We start from the raw sequence: 21,211 nt of genomic DNA, 5'->3' as shown, positions 1-21,211 counted from the left end.
AGATCTTTAGTCAGTAAATAGCTTTTAAGGCACCATAAAAGCACTTTTGTTTCTTTCAGCATAAAACTGAATTTCATCTGCCTCCTTACTGAGCCAAGAATCCTGCATCTCTCTAAGCTTTGCTAGTACTTTATTCATTTTTTTTAAATTTTTTTGGTAGATGTTCTGATTTTTAAAATTTTTTTTTTAAAAGACAACAATAATTCATATCATTAAACAAACCAGGAAGCTTAGCAACTTCTTTACAAACCCCAATGCTGAATACAAACACTTTCCAGGGAAGATGGTTGATGGCTCCACATTGCTACCCCTGTGGGATACTACAGACCCTGAGACCCTGTCTTTTAGTGAGGCTGCCCCCAAGCCTCTGCCTGAGGAGTGAATTCCAGTCATCTCTTTGGGAAGGCAATAAAAGGGGCCTTCTAGTCTTGTCTTCTCCTAAGCCTGGGAGCAACCTTACTGTTCCCACTGTGTAAAGATCCATCTGGGCCACAGAACCCCTGACACCCCAGAAGCATTACTTCTTGCACAAAGAGATTGGAGTCACTTTATTTTATTAGCAAAAGATAAACAGACACAATGAAAGCCTTAAAAGTATAAAATAACTTAATGAAGGTGGTCACCTCAAAATCACAGAAGCATGAGTGGAAAAGCCCCTCATTTTCAGTTTGGGTTCTGGATTCCCCCTATCACTCCTCCTATGCTGATCCTATAATAGTATTTTTTTAAATTTTTTAAACATATTTTTAAATTTTCCACAAAAATACTATTGTTCCTAATCAAACACAGATATTGCAGAAGAGTAACTGCTTTTTTACTCACTCTATAAAAGCTGAAAAGGTTATCAAACTGGTTAATACAGAAAAATGCCACAATCTGTAATATCACAAAATCTGGCACCAGAAAAACGAAACAAAAATCAAAGGGGGGGATAATAAGTGATAGCAATTCAACCTCCATAGTTCTTTCTTTGGATGTGGACAGCATTTTCCATCCCGAGGCCTCTGGAGATGTCTTCGATCCTTGTAATGCTGAGAAGGGTTCAGTTTAACAATATTAGCTATCACATAAGGTGGCTTTTATTGTGTACAAAATCCTCTTGGTTCTGCTCACTTCACTCAGCATCAGACCATATAAGTCTTCCCCAGGTTTTTCTGAAGTCGGCCTGTTCATCATTTCTTACAGCACAGTAGTATTCCATTACATTCATATACCACAACTTGCTCAGCCATTCCCCAATGGATGGGCATCCTCTCAATTTCCAATTCTTTGCCACCACAAAAAGAGCTGCTAGGAATATTTTTGCACACATGGGTCCTTTTCCCATTTGTTTCATCTTTTTGGGATATAGCCCTAGAAGTGCTATTGCTGGATCAAAGGGTATGCACATTTTTGTAGCCTTTTGGGCATAGTTCCAAATTGTTCTCCAAAATGGTTGGATCATTTCACAACTCCACCAACAAAGTACTAGTGTTCAAATTTTCCCACATCTTCTCCACCATTTACCATGTTCCTGTTTTTTTCATGTTGGCCAATCTGATAGGTGTAATGTGATACCTCAGAGGTGTTTTGATTTGCATTTCTCTAATCAATAATGCTTTAGAGCATTTTTCATATGACTACAGATGGCTTTAATGTCTTCATCTGAGAAATGTCTGTTCATATTCTTTGACCATTTATCAATTTTGGGAATGGCTTGCATTCTCATAAATTTGTCTTAATTCTCTATATATTTTAGAAATGAGGACTTTAGCAGAGAGACTGTTGTAAAAATTCCTTCCCAATTTTCTAGCTTCCTTCTAATCTTAGTTGCATTGGCTTTGTTTGTGCAAAAACTTTTCAATTTAATGTAATCAAAATTATCCATTTTGCTTTTCATAATGTTCTCTATCTCCTGTTTGGTCATGAATTCTTCTGCTCTCCATAGATCTGATAGGTAAACTATTCCTTGTTCTCCCAGTTTACTTATGGTATCAGCCTTTATATCAAAGTCATGAACCCATTTTGCCTTTATTTTGGTATATAGTGTGAGATTTGGGTTATGCCTAGTTTCTGCCATACTCTTTTCCAGTTTTCCCAGCAGTTTTTTTCAAAGAGTGGGTTCTTATCCCAGAAGCTGGGGTCTTTGGGTTTATCAAATAACAGATTACTATAGTCATTGACTACTGTGTCTTGCATATTTAACCTATTCCACTGATCCACCTCCCTGTTTCTTAGCCAGTAGCAAGCAGTTTTGATGATGGCTGCTTTATAATACAATTTGAGATATGGAATTGCTAGGCCACCTTCCCTTGCATTTCTTTTCTTTAGTTCCTTTCATATTCTGGACTATTTGTTTTTCCAAATGAATCTTGTTATTATTTTTTCTAACTCTATAAAATAATTTTTGGGTAGTTTGATTGGTATGGCACTGAATAAGTAAATTAGTTTAGGTAGGATTGTCATTTTTATTATATTAACTCAGCCTACTCATGAGCAACTGATGTTTTTCCAATTATATAGATCCGATTTTATTTGTATGGAAAGTGTTTTGTAATTGTGTTCATAGAGTTCCTGGGTGTGTTTCAGAAGGTATACTCCAAAATTTTTAAAATGTCTGCAGTAAGTTTAAATGGGATTTCTCTTTCTATCTCTTGCTGTTGGGCTTTGTTGGTAACATATAGAAATGCTGATGATTTATGTGGGTTTATTTTATAGTCTGCAATTTTGCTAAAGTTGTTTATTATTTCAAGTAGTTTTTTTTACTAGATTCTCTAGGATTCTCTACATATATCATCATGTCATCTGCAAAGAGTGATAGCTTTGTTTCTTCTTTGCCTATTCTAATGCCTTCAATTTCTTTTTCTTCTCTTATTGCTAAAGCTAACATTTACAGTACAATATTGAATGGCACTGATGATAACAGACATCCTTGTTTCACCCCCAATCTTATTGGAAATGCTTCTAGCCTGTCACCTTTACATATATTGCTTGCTGAAGGTTTTAGATAGATGCTATTTATTATTTTAAGGAAGACTCCATTTATACCTATGCCTCCTAGTGTTTTTAATAGGGATGAGTGGTGGAATTTTTCAAAAGCTTTTCCTCTATCTGTTGAGATGATCATGTGGTTTCTGTTGGTTTTGGTGTTGATATGCTCAATGATGCTGATAGTTTTCCTATTATTGAACCAACCCTGCATTCCTGATATAAATCCTACGTGGTCATAGTATATTATTCTTGTGACAAGTTCCTGCAAACTATTTGCTAGTATTTTGTTTAAAATTTTTGCATCTATATTCATTAGAGAAATTGGTCTATAATTTTCTTTCTCTATTTTGAGTCTTTCTGGTTTAGGTATGAACACTATATTTGTATCATAAAATGAATTTGGTTAGACTCCTTCTTCACCTATTTTCCCAAATACTGTATATAGCATTGGAATTAATTGTTCTTTAAAGGTTTGATACACTTCGCATGTACATCCATCTGGCCCAGGAGATTTTTTCCTACGGAGTTCATCAATGGCTTGTTCAATTTCTTTTTCTCAGATGGGGTTATTTAAATATTTTGCTTCCTCCTCGGTTAATCTGGGCAGTTTATATTTTTTTAAATATGTATCCCTTTCACTAAGATTGTCAAATTTGTTGGCATACAGTTGGGCAAAATAATTCCTAATTATTGTTTTAATTTCCTCTTCCTTGGTGGTAGCTTCACCCTTTTCATTCTTGATACCAGTAATTTGGTTTTCTTCTTTCTTTTTTTTAATTAAATTAACCAAAGATTTATCAATTTTATTGTTTTTTTTTCATAAAACGAGCTCTTAATTTTATTTATTAGTTCAATAGTTTTCTTAATTTCCATTTTCTTAATTTTTCCTTTGGTTTTCAATATTTCTAATGCAGTGTTTAGTTGAGTATTTTTAAGTTGTTCTTTTTCTAGTTCTTTTAGTTGTATGCCCAATTCATCATTCTCCTCTTTTTCTATTTTATTTATGTAAGCATTTAGAGATATAAAATGTCCCCTAAGAACTACTTTCACTGAATCCCATATGTTTTGGTATGTTGTCTCATTACTGTCATTCTCTTCAATGAAATTATTGATTGTTTCTCTGATTTGATGTTTGACACACTCATTTTGTAAGGATTGGGTTATTTAGTTTCCAATTGTTTTCTAGTCTATCATTCCATGGCCCTTTACTACATATAATTTTTATTGTGTCATGATCTGAAAAGGATGCATTTAATATTTCTGCCTTTCTGCATTGGAGTGTGAGGTTTATATGCCTGAGTACATGGTCAGTTTTTGTGTATGTGCCATGTACTGCTGAGAAAAAAGTATATTCCTTTCCATCCCCATTCAGTTTTCTCCAGAGGCCTACCATACCTAACTTATCTAATGTTCTATTCACCTTCTTAACTTCTTTCTTGTTTATTTTTTGGTTAGATTTATCTAGTACACAGAGGGGGAGGTTCAGGTCCCCCCCACTAGTATAGTTTTGCAGTCTATATCTTCCTATAATTCCCTGAACTTCTCCTCTAAGAATCTGGATGTTATACCATTTGGTGCACATATGTTTAGTAATGATATTACTTCACTGCCCATGGTGCCTTTTAGCAGGATGTAGTTTCCTTCCTTATCTATTTTGATTAGATCTATTTTTGCTTTTGTTTTGTCTGAGATCAGGATTGCTACCCCTGCTTTTTTTACTTCAGCTGAAGCAAAATATGTTCTGCCCCAGCCTTTTACCTTTACCCTGTATGTGCCACTCCTTTTCAAATGTGTTTCTTGTAGACAACATACTATAGGACTATGGTTTTTAATCCATTCTGCAGTCCATTTCTGTTTTATTGGAGAGTTCATCCCATTCACATTCACAGTTATGATTACTATCTGTGTCTTTTTCTCCATCCTTTCCCCCATTTATGCTTTTCTTTCTACTTTTTCCTTCCCCTCTTCACTAGTGTTTTGCTTTCCACCACCACCTTCAGTCCCTCCTCCCTTTTATTATCCCTTTCCCTTTTCTTCCCCTTTACTCTTACTGTTTCTTCCCTCCCTTTTCTCTCCCACGCCCTTTTCTTCCCCCCCCTCCCTTTTCTTTCCCCTTTTCCCTCCTACTGCCTATAGGGCAAGTTAGATTTCTATACCTAACTGATTCTGTTATGCCCTTCTTGAGCCAAATCTATTGAGAGTAAGGTTCAAACAATGCTCACACCCCTCCCTTCTTTCCCTCTGCTGCAGTAGGATTTTGTGTCTTATCCTGTAATGTACTTTCCCCTTGCCTGCCTCCTCCTTTCTCAGTACATTTTCTAAGATCACATTGATACACTCATTTGGATCCATTTAACCCACTTGATTAGATTTTTTTGTATCATTACATCAAAGTCAACTAATACCCATCCTCTTTATGTATCCTCCTTTAACATGGTGTAATAACAATACAGTTGTCAGGGGTTGCAAGTGTCATATTCCCTTGTAGGGGTTTAAACAGCCCCCCCCATTATTAACAACATATTGTATCTTTCTGTCCCATTTGCCTTTCTATGTCCTCCCTGAGTCTTGTACTTGAAGATCAAATTTTTTTGAGCTCTGGTCTTTTTATCAGGAAAGTTTGGAAGTCTCCTATTTTGTTGAATACCCACCTCCTCCCTTGAAAAATGATGCTTATTTTTGCTGGGTAGTAGATTCTTGGATTCACTCCAAGCTGCTTTTCCTTAAGGAATATTACATTCCACATTCTGAAGTCTTTTAATGTAGAAGCTGCAAGGTCCTGTGTAATCCTGACTGTGCTTCTATGATATTTAAATTGTTTCTTTCTGGCTGCTTGCAGCACCTTCTCTTTCATCTGATAATTTTAATATTTTACTATTATATTCCTTATTGTTGTCAATTTGTGATCTCGTTCAGGTGGTGACCTGTGGATTCTTTCTATGGTTATTTTCCCTTCTGGTTCTAGAACTTCTGGGCAGTTTTCCTTTATGATTTCCTGAAAGATACTGTCCAGGCTTTTTTTTCATCACTATTTTCAGGTAGTGCAATAATTTTTAGAGTGTCTCTTCTGAATCAATTTTCCAGGTCGGTTGTTTTACCGATGAGGTATTTTATGTTTTCATCTATTTTTTCTTTTTTTTTTTGTTTTTGTTTGCCTAATTCATGCTCTCTCATTGAGACGTTAGTTTCCGTTTCTCTAATTCTAGTTTTTAACAGATTGGTTTATTCGGTTAGTTTTTGTACTTCCTCCTCCAATTGGCTAATTGTGATTTTTATGAATTTGTGTTGTTCAGTGCATCTCTTTTTGAATTGGCCAATTGTATTTTTGAAGGACTGTTCTACCTCCCTCATTTGACTATTAAAATCCCTCTTGAGCTCTTGTAAGAAGGCTTTTTGGGCTTCAGACCACTTCATACTCCCTTTTGTTGTGGCAGATGTGGGTTTGTTGACAATGTTGTCCTTTTTAGAATTTGTGTCTTGATCTTCACTCTTCTCATAAGGTGAATCTACAGTATGTTTCTTTTTACTCATGGTGTTTCTTTATTCCCTGGACTTTAAAGAGTTTGAGCTCTCCTGCTGGGGAACAGAGGGCATTGACCCAAGCTTCTTGTCTTGGAAGCCTAACTAACAGAAGAGTACACTGACGAAAACAAGTGTTTAAAAAACACAATTGGCCAATTGAAGAAGGAAGTACAAAAACTAACCGAATAAACCAATCTGTTAAAAACTAGAATTGGACAAATGGAAACTAATGTCTCTATGAGAGAGCAAGAATCAGTCAAACAGAAACAAAAAAAAGAAAAAATAGATGAAAATAAAATACCTCATCAGTAAAACAACCGACCTGGAAAATCGATCAGGAGAGACAATTTAAAAATTATTGGACTACCTGAAAATCATGATGAAAAAAAGCCTGGACAGTATCTTTCAGGAAATCATAAAGGAAAACTGCCCAAGTCCTAGAACCAGAAGGGAAAATAACCATAGAAAGAATCCACGATCACCACCTGAAAGAGATCCCAAATTGACAACAAAAGGAATATAATAGCAAAATTCCAAAATTACCAGATGAAAGAGAAGGTGCTGCAAGCAGCCAGAAAGAAACAATTTAAATATCATGGAACCACAGTCAGGATTACACAGGACCTTGCAGCTTCTACATTAAAAGACCAGATGGGAACATGATATTCCTAAGGCAAAGGAGCTTGGAATGCAGCCAAGGATCAATTACCCAGCAAAAATGAGCATCATTTTTCAAGGGAGGAGGTGGATATTCAACAAATAGGAGACTTCCAAACTTTCCTGATAAAAAGACCAGAGCTCAACAAAAAATTTGATCTTCAAGTACAGGACTCAAGAAGGACTTAAAAAGGTAAATGGGACAGAAAGATACAATATGTTGTTAATAAGGGGGGGCTGTTTAAACCCCTACAAGGGAATATGACACTTGCAACCCTTGAGAACTGTATTGTTATTACACCTGTTAAAGGAGTATACATAAAGAGGGTGGATATTAGTTGACTTTGATGTAATGATAAAAAAAATCTAATCAAGTGGGTTAAATGGATCCAAATAAGTGGATCAATCTGATCTTAGAAAATGTACTGAGAAAGGAGGAGGCAGACAAGGGTAAATTACATTACAGGAAAAGACACAAAATCCTATTACAGCAGAGGGAAAGAAGGGAGGGGGAGCATTGTTTGAACCTTACTCTCATCAGATTTGGCTCAAGAAGGGCATAACATAATCAGTTAGGTATAGAAATCTAACTTGCCCTATAGGCAGTAGGAGGGAAAAGGGGAAAGAAAAGGGAGGGGGGAAAGAAAAGGGGGGGAAGAAGGGAGGGAAGAAGCAGTAAGAGTAAAGGGGAAGAAAAGGGAAAGGGATAATAAAAGGGGGAGGGACTGAAGGAGGTGGTCAAAAGCAAAACACTAGTGAAGGGGGAAAGGAAAAAGGAGAAAGAAAAGCATAAATGGGGGAAAGGATGGAGAAAAAGACACAGATAGTAATCATAACTGTGAATGTGAATGGGATGAACTCTCCCATAAAACGAAATGGATTGCAGAATGGATTAAAAACCATAATCCTACAATATGTTGTTTACAGGAAACACATTTGAAAAAGAGTGACACATACAGGGTAAAGGTAAAAGGCTGGAGCAGAATATATTATGCATCAGCTGAAGTAAAAAAAGCAGGGGTAGCAATCCTGATCTCAGACAAAGCAAAAGCAAAAATAGATCTAATCAAAAGAGATAAGGAAGGAAACTACATCCTGCTAAAAGGCACCATAGACAATGAAGTAATATCATTACTAAACATATGCACCAAATGGTATAGCATCCAAATTCTTACAGGAGAAGTTCAGGGAGTTACAGGAAGAAATAGACAGCAAAACTATACTAGTGGGGGACCTGAACCTCCCCCTCTGCACTAGATAAGTCTAACCACAAAATAAACAAGAAAGAAGTTAAGGAGGTGAATAGAACATTAGAAAAGTTAGGTATGATAGACCTCTGGAGAAAACTGAATGGGGATAGAAAGGAATATACTTTTTTCTCAGCAGTACATGGCACATACACAAAAATTGACCATGTACTAGGGCATAAAAACCTCACAATCCAATGCAGAAAGGCAGAAATATTAAATGCATCCTTTTCAGATCATGACAATAAAAATTATATGTAATAAAGGGCCATGGAAAGATAGACTAAAAAATAATTGGAAACTAAATAATCTAATCCTAAAAAATGATTGGTCAAACAACAAATCATAGAAACAATCAATAATTTCATTCAAGAGAATGACAATAATGAGACAACATACCAAAACTACTGGGATGTAGTGAAAGCAGTTCTTAGGGGAAGTTTTATATCTCTAAATGCTTACATAAATAAAATAGAAAAAGAGGAGATTAATGAATTGGGCATACAACTAAAAAAACTAGAAAAAGAACAACTTAAAAATCCTCAACTAAACACCAAATTAGAAATATTGAAAACCAAAGGAAAAATTAAAAAATTGAAATTAAGAAAACTATTGAACTAATAAATAAAACTAAGAGCTGGTTTTATGAAAAAAACAATAAAATAGATAAACCTTTGGTTAATTTAATTAAAAAAAGAAAGAAGAAAACCAAATTACTAGTATCAAGAATGAAAAGGGTGAAGCTACCACCAAGGAAGAGGAAATTAAAACAATAATTAGGAATTATTTTGCCCAACTATATGCCAACAAATTTGACAATCTTAGTGAAATGGATACATATTTACAAAAATATAAATTGCCCAGATTAACCGAAGAGGAAGTAAAATACTTAAATAACCCCATCTCAGAAAAAGAAATTGAACAAGCCATTGATGAACTCCCTAGGAAAAAATCTCCAGGGCCAGATGGATTTACATGCGAATTCTATCAAACATTTAAAGAACAATTAATTCCAATACTATATACTATTTGGGAAAATAGGTGAAGAAGGAGTCTTACCAAATTCTTTTTATGATACAAATATGGTGTTGATACCTAAACCAGGAAGAGTCAAAATAGAGAAAGAAAATTATAGACCAATTTCTCTAATGAATATAGATGCAAAAATTTTAAACAAAATACTAGCAAATAGATTGCAGCAACTTATCACAAGAATAATACACTATGACCAGGTAGGATTTATACCAGGAATGCAGGGTTGGTTCAATATTAGGAAAACTATCAGCATCATTGAGCATATCAACACAAAACCAACAGAAACCACATGATCATCTCAATAGATGCAGAAAAAGCTTTTGATAAAATACAACACCCATTCCTATTAAAAACACTAGAAAGCATAGGTATAAATGGAGTCTTCCTTAAAATAATAAATAGCATTATCTAAAACCTTCAGCAAGCATTATATGTAATGGGGACAGGCTAGAAGCATTTCCAATAAGATCGGGGGTGAAACAAGGATGTCCATTATCACCACTGTTATTCAATATTGTACTGGAAATTAGCTTTAGCAATAAGAGAAGAAAAAGAAATTGAAGGCATTAGAATAGGCAAAGAAGAAACAAAGCTATCACTCTTTGCAGATGACATGATGATATACTTAGAGAATCCTAGAGAATCAAGTAAAAAACTACTTGAAATAATAAACAACTTTAGCAAAGTTGCAGGCTATAAAATAAACCCACATAAATCATCAGCATTTCTATATATTACCAACAAAGCCCAACAGCAAGAGATAGAAAGAGAAATCCCATTTAAACTTACTGTAGACATTATAAAATATTTAGGAGTCTACCTGAAACAAACCCAGGAACTCTATGAACACAATTACAAAACACTTTTCACACAAATAAAATCAGATCTAAATAATTGGAAAAACATCAGTTGCTCATGGGTAGGCGAGCTAATATAATAAAAATGACAATCCTACCTAAGCTAATTTACTTATTCAGTGCCATACCAATCAAACTACCAAAAATTATTTTATAGAGTTAGAAAAAATAATAACAAGATTCATTTGGAAAAACAAAAGGTCCAGAATATCAAAGGAACTAATGAAAAGAAATGCAGGGGAAGGTGGCCTAGCAATTCCAGATCTTAAATTGTATTATAAAGCAGCAATCATCAAAACTGCTTGGTACTGGCTAAGAAATAGGGAGGTGGATCAGTGGAATAGGTTAAATATGCAAGACACAGTAGTCAATGACTATAGTAATCTATTATTTGATAAACCCAAAGACCCCAGCTTCTGGGATAAGAACCCACTCTTTGAAAAAAACTGCTGGGAAAACTGGAAAAGAGTATGGCAGAAACTAGGCATAGACCCAAATCTCACACCATATACCAAAATAAAGTCAAAATGGGTTCATGACTTAGATATAAAGGCTGATACCATAAGTAAACTGGGAGAACAAGGAATAGTTTACCTATCAGATCTATGGAGAACAGAAGAATTCATGACCAAACAGGAGATAGAGAACATTATGAAAAGCAAAATGGATAATTTTGATTACATTAAATTGAAAAGTTTTTGCACAAACAAAGCCAATGCAACTAAGATTAGAAGGAAGGTAGAAAATTGGGAAAGAATTTTTACAACCAGTCTCTCTGATAAAGGCCTCATTTCTAAAATATATAGAGAATTAAGACAAATTTATAAGAACACAAGCCATTCCCCAATTGATAAATGGTCAAAGGATATGAACAGACAGTTCTCAGATGAAGAAATTAAAGCCATCTATAGTCATATGAAAAAATGCTCTAAATCATTATTGATTAGAGAAATGCAAATCAAAACAACTCTGAGGTACCACATCACACCTATCAGATTGGCCAACATGACAAAACAGGAAAATGATAAATGGTGGAGAAGATGTGGGAAAATTGGAACACTAATACATTGTTGGTGGAGTTGTGAAATGATCCAACCATTTTGGAGAACAATTTGGAACTATGCCCAAAGGGCTACAAAAATGTGCATACCCTTTGATCCAGCAATAGCACTTCTAGGGCTATATCCCAAAGAGATCAAACAAATGGGAAAAGGACCCATGTACAAAAATATTCATAGCAGCTCTTTTTGTGGTGGCAAAGAATTGGAAATTGAGAGGATGCCCATCCATTGGGGAATGGCTGAGCAAGTTGTGGTATATGAATATAATGGAATACTACTGTGCTATAAGAAATGATGAACAGGCTAACTTCAGAAAAACCTGGAAAGACTTATATGGTCTGATGCTGAGTGAAGTGAGCAGAACCAAGAGGACTTTGTACACAATAACAGCCACTTATGTGATACTAATATTGTTAAACTGAACCCTTCTCAGCATTACAAGGATCGAAGACATCTCCAGAGGCCTCGGGATGGAAAATGCTGTCCACATCCAAAGAAAGAACTATGGAGGTTGAATCGCTATCACTTATTTTTGCCTTCTGTTTAGTTTTATTTCATTTTTCTGATGGTTCCTCTTATTGGTTTTAATTTTTACTTACAACTTCACTAATGTGAAAATATGTTTAATAGGGATGTAAATGTAAAACCTATATAAGGTTGTGCACCATCTTGGGGAGGCTGGGGGGGGGGAAAGGGGAGAAAAATTTTCAACCGAAATGCATATTGAAGTGATTGTTAATAAATTAATAAATTTTGGGGAAAACCATTAGCTTTACCAATAATAGAAGAAAAAGAAATTGAACATATTTGAACAGGCAAAGAAAAAATGAAGCTATCAATCATTGTAGGTGATATGATGATATACTTAGAGAATCCTAGAGAGTTAAGTAAAAAACTACTTGAAACAATAAACAACTTTAGCAAAGTTGCAGGTTGTAAAATAAACCCACATAAATCATCGGTGTTTCTATATTAGCAACAAAGCCCAAAAGCAAGAGATAGAAAGAGAAATTGTATTTAAAGTTAATGTAGACATTGTAAATATTTAGGAGTGTACCTCCCAAACAAACCCAGGAACTCTATGAACACAATTACAAAGCACTTTTCACACAAATAAAATCAGATCTAAATAATGGGCAAAACATCATTTTCTCATGTGTAGGCCAAACAAATATAATAAAAATGACAACCTTACCGAAACAAATTTACTTATTCATTGCCATACCAATCAAACTACCAAAAATTATTTTTGTAGCTAGAAAAAGATAATATTTATTTGGAACAACAAAAAGTCCAGAATATCAAAAGAACTAATGAAAACAATGCCAGAGAAGGTGGCTTAAGTGTACAAGATCTTAAATTGTCTTATAAAGCAGCAATCATGAAAACTACTTTGTAGTGGCTAAGAAATAGAGTAGTGGATCAGTGGAATAGGATAGTTATACAAAAACACAGTATTCAATGCCTGTAGTAATCTACTGTTTGATAAACACCAAGACTACAGCTTCTGAGATAAGAGCTCACTATTTGACAAAAACTTCTGGGAAAAATGATAAAGAATATGGCAGAAAGTAGGTATAAATGAAAATCTGAAACATTGTGACAAGATAAAGTCAAAATGTGTGAACAATTTAGATATAAAGACTGATACTATAGGCAAACTAGGAGAAAAGGAAAAATTTACCTGTCAGATTTATAGAGAATGGAAGAATTTATGAAAAAAAGAGATGGAGAATATTGTGAAATCTAAAATGGACAATTTTGATTACATTAACTTAAGATGATTTTCCACAACAAAGTCAATGCAACCAAGATTAGGAGAGAAGCAGAAAATTGGGAAAGAATTTTTACAACCAGTGTTTTTGATAGGCCTCGTTTCAAAAACATATAAAGGACTAAATCAAATTTATGTGAATAAAAATCTTTCCTCAATTGATAAATGGTGAAAGGATTTGAACAGGCAGTTTTCAGATAAAGAAATTAAAACTATCTATAATCATACAAAAAAAAATGCCCTAAATCACTATTGATTACAGAAATGCAAATTAAAATGATTCTGAGGTATCACATCACAGTTATCAGATTGGCTAACATGACACAGCAGGACAATGTTAAATGTTGGAGAAGAATTGAACAGAATAAAAAAAAAGATGAAAACATTTTCCTGCATTAAACATATTTACGCATTTAATTTTGACACAGATGAGCATCAAAGAATAGAAATAATTATGAAACAATGAGGGGGAAAGGGAGGTACTTTGTTTTTAAACACACACATATATGTTTGTATGTGTATTGATTAAATATTTTTATGAGATTTGAAATCATAAAATCATACAAATAATATATAATTGAAATATAAATTTATATGATTTACAATATAATTTAAACATATTGCATGAGTTTAAATATAATACCTCCATCACGTATATCTGTATAATGCACCATGCATATAAGTGCGTTCATATGCTATATGCATAGCCATACATATGCATAATGCATATATATTTGGATTTTTATTATTCTCGCTATTTGATTTGAAGCCCTTTAAATTTATATTTCTTTCTTTTAAGTGATGAGCAGATAGGTAAATGTTTCTATTCAAAAGAGAATAGCTACCTTATTCTACATGAAACAGGCATTAAAATTGATTATCCACATTCTTATTAGGTAATACAGTGGTAAAGTGATATGAACACTGACCTGGGAATTCAGTACAGAACTGGCCAATAAATTGAATGATCTAAGAAGTATAATTGAGTTAACAACAAAGAGGAGATAATTAAGAATTGACTCATTATTTCCTAAAATCTAATGGAATTATATCTACAACATTATAATTCTGTGAATTTAGTAAATTTCACACCAGTGAAAGAGTTTAGAATAGCATAACTGATTCCAGGAGAAACTGTGATATTGGCCAACTGTTTTAATAACAAATTCTAGAAATTTTTGAAGCAATTCAAGTCCAATTTACTGCTTTATAGTTTATAGATTTTTCTATTTTTATTTTACTAAAAAATTTGGGATTTGATCTTCTCCAGTCTTGTAGCATCTGTACCATTTGTCTTGGTGTATTACTTATTACTCACAAGCAGTCAATTATTTGGTATGAGGTTTGCCTGGTCTTGGTTACTTGAAATCATATAGGGCAGAAATGAAATGAAAATGTGTCTTAGTTACATTCCTAGTTGTCTTGAGCTCTAATTATTTCTTAGATCCTTTAAAAATAATACTCTGAAGAAAAAAAAAAAGGAAGCAAAATAATACTCAAATGTCTTTTTTTTTTCTTGCAGTATTCTATCGCCATCTTTAAGCAGTGGTCAAAATTCTAAGGCATGTAGGTGGCACAGAGGATAAAGTGTAGGTAATGGAGTCAAGAAGACTCAATTTTGTGAGTTCAAATCTGCCCTAGACACTAATTAGCTGTGTGACCCATGGAAAGTCACTTGCCCCCTTTTGCCTCAATTTCTTTTACAAAATGAGCTGGAGAAAGAAATGGCAAACTCATCAAGTATCTTTGCCAAGAAAATCCCAAATGTGGTAATGAAGATTTTACATGACTGAAAAACAAGAAAAGACTAAAACTGTCTAATATATTCAGAATTATGTCACTTGTAATAGGGACTTTGGGTCCATTTTGTTTCAGCATTCTTCACAAATATATTGTCTTCAGTGTCATTTCCACTTCCTTGTGTAGTAAATCTGTCCATGATGTAAAACTTCATTCATATTGACTACAGTGCTTATATATTTTATAAAAATTTTACACCTCTTTCCTATTGTTATAGTCTACTTATTATTCCTCCTATTTGGTTTGACCAATGCCACATGCCAGTCTATTTTGGAAAGCTGTATGTGTCTTAAAAATCACATTCACTTTTTTGGCCATCACATCAGACTGATGACTCCTATTGAGAATGTAGGGCATGAGTTCTCCTCCCTACCACTGTGGGATCTAATTGAAAAATAACAAGAAGCAAAAATCTTCCACAATTACTCAAAAGCTTATTTTTTTAAAACTTTGTGTAAGAAAGACCATAGTCTTAAATGGGATGGTTCTGTTTTAATTTTAGATGGCATGATTCTATCAAGCCACTTTGGTTCTTCTACTCTTAAAAATCTGTATCTCTATCTATATTTAATGTATATTATTTTCCACAATAGTAAAATTAGCCATAGCTATCACTAGAAATTAATCATTAGTAATAAAATTTATTGTTACATGTAAATTTTAGTGTTTTTAGATGTTTATGCTATGTCAATGAATAATGAGAAAAAAGAAGTGACAAGTCTTAAGAAATAATTTTCATTTCATCTACAAACATCTACTCTTTATGTTGCCATCATTGCAATTTTAGAATTGAATTTAGTAAATAAATAGATAGATAGATGAATAGGTGGATATATACATCCATAAGCCACATGAATATATATCAATATATCATATAATATAACAAAATAATACATTTTATATGATTATGGTGTTATACAGTATTAAGCAGGCATTTCCTAATCATTTACTGTCTTCTAGAAGCTATGCCAACTACTAGAAAATGTGAAGAAAAAGAAAAACAAAGCAAGCAAATAAAAACTTGTCCCCTCTTTCAAGTAATTTATCCTGTATTTTATTATGTACAAACATATCAGTCTTTACTTGAGGTTTCCTAGACTGTTGTATTCTTTCTATTATCATATCTTTAATATTAATACATTTGTCACATGATTTTATTATTCAATATAGATTCATATGGCAAGATTCTCTTTATCAAATTGTACTTATTTGTTAGTTCTTTTATTTATTTGTTTGTTTAACATTTCCTCAAGATCCCTAGTTCAACCAATTCAAATGTATTTACAAATTTTAATATGGACTGAATAGTATGATGATTCTTTAAGACCTTTGATTATCATGAAAATGTTAAATTTCAGATATGTTAACCTTTGTACCTAGAAGACACTAATTTACTCCTCCTAGACATTATTGCTAACATCTAGAAAAGTGGCATAAAGTGTAGTAGGTCATCTTAAATTATTAAGCTTACCCCATATGATGAGGTTCTTCTCTAAATATGCATGACTGAATTGTCATTTAAATATGTTTACATACCTTATACCATAAAAATTAACCATTTAATGAAACAATAGCCTGAATACTCAACAAAATAACAATTTACTCATTTTATTATCCAATTTGAGAAAAAGATTATTCTAGTAAGTTTACATGAAGTGCAAATATCTCAATTTACATTTTATGTTTCTTACTTTTTTTTTTTACCTGAATAAATCTCAATTGCCCCCTCTATGTTAAGGCAGTCCCTGGAATCTTTGCATTTAATTTACCTATATGCATTATGGATATTCTCTACACTTTTCAATGGTTATTGATGCATCCCAGGCTGGTTAGTCAGCATTAGCATAAACTTTCCTTATGTAATAGAAAAAACGATGACTATCAAAAACTTGAAATATGAATCCGTGCTTTGACATTCAGTAGCTGTATAAACTTGGGGAAATTATTGCCCTTATCTGGCCCATAGTTTTATGAACAAGAATAATAATATTATATAACTTGTAGAGTTACTCTGAGGATCAAAAACATAGAACTCTTTGTAAATATAAGGTGCTGTTTTAGTGTTAGTCATTATGAAGGGACAATCATTGATGGCAAAGCATCATCTCTTGTAGACCACCAATCTATCTTCACTTTTCCCCAATAAATGATTGCAAGTAAATATTGCATTTTAACTCTCATTCAACTTCCTATTCCTCATAAACTTCTTGATCTTCCCTCATATTTACTTCTTTCATATCACTTCTATTTTAATTCATCTCTCAAAACTTCTTTGTTATATTTTCTATCTCATCTCTAATGCTTCATTCAGTTCCTTAATCTATTAAAGGATTGTTCTTGTGGGTAGAAGGTTATAAGATTATTTTTAGAAAAAATATTTTTGATTCTCTAAATTTGATTCAATTCTATATTAACAAACAAGAACAATTTATGCTATGTCTAATGGGAAATCAGTATGAATTCCTGATGATAATATATTTAGAGTGCAATAAGAAAAATATCAATGGACTGTTGAAGAAGAAAAATGATGCGATGCCTTTTAGCCAAATGATACTTAAACTAAATTATGTCAAAAAAAATAAGCAAAATAATCAGCAGAAAGCTCTTAGGAAAAGAATTTTCAAGGTATTTAATTTGTGGGGAAAATACATACATACATACATACATACATACAAATACACATATATATTCATACAGTTATACATATGTATACAAATATTTTTCAACATCCCTAAGAAGAGGTTGATAAGAGCTGCTTTGAGTCCAGTTTACTTATTTTGGGATTACTTCATTGTGTTTTTGATTTGTCTAGGTAGGAAAAATTGGGTAGCATGGACATTTAGCTCTTTATTGCAAAGTATCTAATTTTATAAATATTAACTTTAATTAAAATATAAGGCATTTTACTACATATTTGTGATATAAGGTTTATTTACATTACAAAAATTACATATGTCTCTGAATATTTGTACATAAATCATAAATGCATGCATGCATGCATACATACATACATACATACATACATACATACATACATACATGTGGAGAGAGGATGTATTGTGTATTTACATGCATACATGTGCATGGATATGTAAAGATTACATTTAGATATTCAAAAGATAGTTGATAGCAAGATGGATGATAGAGGTAGATGATAGAACACAAATGATAGATTCATATTCATTTTCAAAATCTATTTGCTTTTAATATAAAATTGCATTTTAATATAATTTTGAATATAAATGTCATTTTCATTGAAGATGTCAATGTGTAGAACTAATCTAATTATTTTATTTGTTAGTCAAACTTCACACCTTCATTAAACAGATGAAGTTAATCAAAATGGTTGATTCCATTCTCCATATCAATACAGTCACAGACAAGAAAAATATTTGCTGAAAAGGATGGATACATTTGCAAGAGTTAAGACAATGTTATATTTGCTTTGTGAAATTTTGGTGCCAGGCAATTCAATTTTCTACGTATCTTCAAAATCTCTTTTTCCTATTGACATTCATTCATTGAGCCAAATTGATGTTGCAAACATTTCATGTCATTTACATTAGGTATGATAATGATACCAGCAGTGAATAACCAATTTAAAAAAATTCCTATACTTCATCTTTCACTCTCACAATTCTACCTCTATACAAATGACTTCTGAATTAACATCTCTAAGAATTACTTACCTATTCATCATTGAAATCTGAAGATTATATATTTTGGATTGTGTTGTTATTATCATACATGACTTTTAGAGTGTAAATTTCATCATATAATTGAAAAAAGTAAGAGAAATAATAGAAAAATAATTCAGATTCACCAGAACAAAAACACTGAGTCTCTGTGAATTTGTATGTATATGATTCTCTTTGCCAAGTGAGAAATCAGACAGAACTGTTTTATTTTAAATTCCCTGATCTAAATTTAATTCAGAATTATTACATTCTCCCTTTTTAGGTACAGTACATACTGTTAAAAGGACAAAGAAAGGTGGTGCAGTTGTCTTCAATGAACTTGAATAGTGTTATAGACAGTTAATAGGAGTAGTTTTCTCCCCAGTTAGCCTCTAAGTTGGCCTTCACCTTTAGCTCTCTAATACTATGATCTCTGCATTTATGGTTTCGTTTAATTAATGCAGCTGCAAAGTACAGAACATCAGATTTTTTTTTCAGTTTTGTAGTATTTCATTATTTCCATTTGATCACCTAGTCATGTGTAAGACAACCTTTAAAAATTGCTTGATACATAATAAAAATTATCTCTAGTTATAATTATACTGTTTTACTAAAGTTCACCCCATTATTTTATCCATGAAAGTTCAATAAATCTAATTATATCCTACTGATTATACATGCACACACACACACTCATATATATTTACATGTTTATAGATGTATAAATACACACAATGCATTACATCTATATATATAAACACACAAATATGTGTGTATGCATGTGTATATATGTATATACATACTAATATGGGCTTGTATATACATATTAACTACAAAAGTGTTGGATTTATGAAACTTGCATGGATAAAAAGATGATTCCAAAGAAAGAAAATTTTATAATTAACCATGTTTAAAATTAAAAGTTTTCAAATCATTTACACTGACACATATACACATTGAGGAAAGGAGTGAAGAGGAGACTTTTTTGTCCATTTGTTATATCAATAAATTCATAACAGTATTTGACAAGGTCACAGGTTCAAGTTTTCAACCAAATTATTTTACTCTGTGTTTTAGTCATATTTTGTACTAGTAAAACCTATCAAGACTATTGATAATAATAACTCAATTGGTACCTTAAGTTTTACACATAACTTCCTCAAAATATTTCTTTGTGATGAGAATTTAGAGCACCATTGCCTTCATTTTAGAGATAGGGAAAATGAGGCTCATGTTCACATGGGTGATAAAGGGTTATATATGAACATAGGCTTACTGACACCTTGATTAAGATTTTTCCTTTCTACTATGCCATGAGTGAGCAGTCCACATATTCTCTTAGACATAAGAAAAAATAGAAAAAAAAACAGTATCTCAAATTACTTAGTCAAGATAAATCATCAAGGTGTTCTTTAGGAGACGCAGTGGTAGCATGTTCCTTATAGCCAAACCACAACAACACCTTACTGATCATATTCTGAGTACTCAGTGAAGGTAGCTCAGGACTAAGAGCCCCAGAAATAGCCACATGCACAATAATCTACCAACACTGCTCTAGCTCGTACACTCAGTAGACATCTTCCAGAGAAATAATCCCTGTAGAGACTGTGGAGATACCACATCTAACAACAACCTTTGCATATTATGTTCCCCTGGCTCCTCAGCATCCACAGCTACTGAATAGCAGAAAAGCAAATTTATATCCTCCAAAGTCCTTGGCATTGTTAAATAGTTAAGTATCAGAAACAAAATTTATATACGTGTGTGTGTGCACAATGCATGTATACACATATACACACATGTAAATATATGCATATGTGCATTTATATTTGTGGTTATATGTATATAAGGGTATGGGTATGTTTGTATACATACACATAAACATTCACTCAAATATGTACTTAGTTCAATCTAGCTTCTTTTCTTGTCTTTTAATTTTTCTTTCTACCTCTTTTCTAACTCCCTTGGAAATTTTCATATAAGTACTCAAGTATAGTGTTCCCACTCTCTATGATGGAGAAAACAATTTGTTATTATTCACTCATTCAATTACTTATTTATTCATCTATTTATCATAACACTTTCTCATTTTTTTTTCTATTTGTAGTTCTTCCATTTTAATATGTGAACACCTTTGGTATAACTTTTCTTACTTAAATATCTTGTCACATTTTCTTTAGATGAGTTTAATTCACCTCTGCTTTTCTTTGCTTTTTGAAACACCATTGCTCATCATTATACATCATTATTTTTTGAAAGAGTTTACCTGCAAGTGTACATTCTAATCTAATGTTGATTTTGGTTACCATCTCCCTCCATTTGGAAAATAAAACTATTTTTTTTTTATCCTGGGCAATTTGAGTCTTTTATTGTGGCAGTAAGTTAAACTTTTGGAAAAAAATGACCATAGTGTAAGAATAATTTTTCTTGTCCATTTCCCATTTTGAAAAATTCCAAGAATTTATTTAAATGATTCAGTTTATTTTGCTTACAAATTGCATCTATTTTCTTTTAGTTTTCTCTTAAATTCTGATTTTACTTTGTTGAGTTGATGATGTAAGTATAAACAGTTTACTATGGGATTAATCACATATCAATAAATCTTTCTTTT

The sequence above is a fragment of the Phascolarctos cinereus genome, unplaced genomic scaffold, assembly GCF_003287225.1.
Source record: "Phascolarctos cinereus isolate Bilbo 61053 unplaced genomic scaffold, phaCin_HiC Scaffold_9;HRSCAF=440, whole genome shotgun sequence".
NCBI classification, from domain to species: Eukaryota; Metazoa; Chordata; class Mammalia; order Diprotodontia; family Phascolarctidae; genus Phascolarctos; species Phascolarctos cinereus.
The sequence above is the reverse complement of the archived record's forward strand: the minus strand, read 5'-3'. Positions refer to the sequence as shown.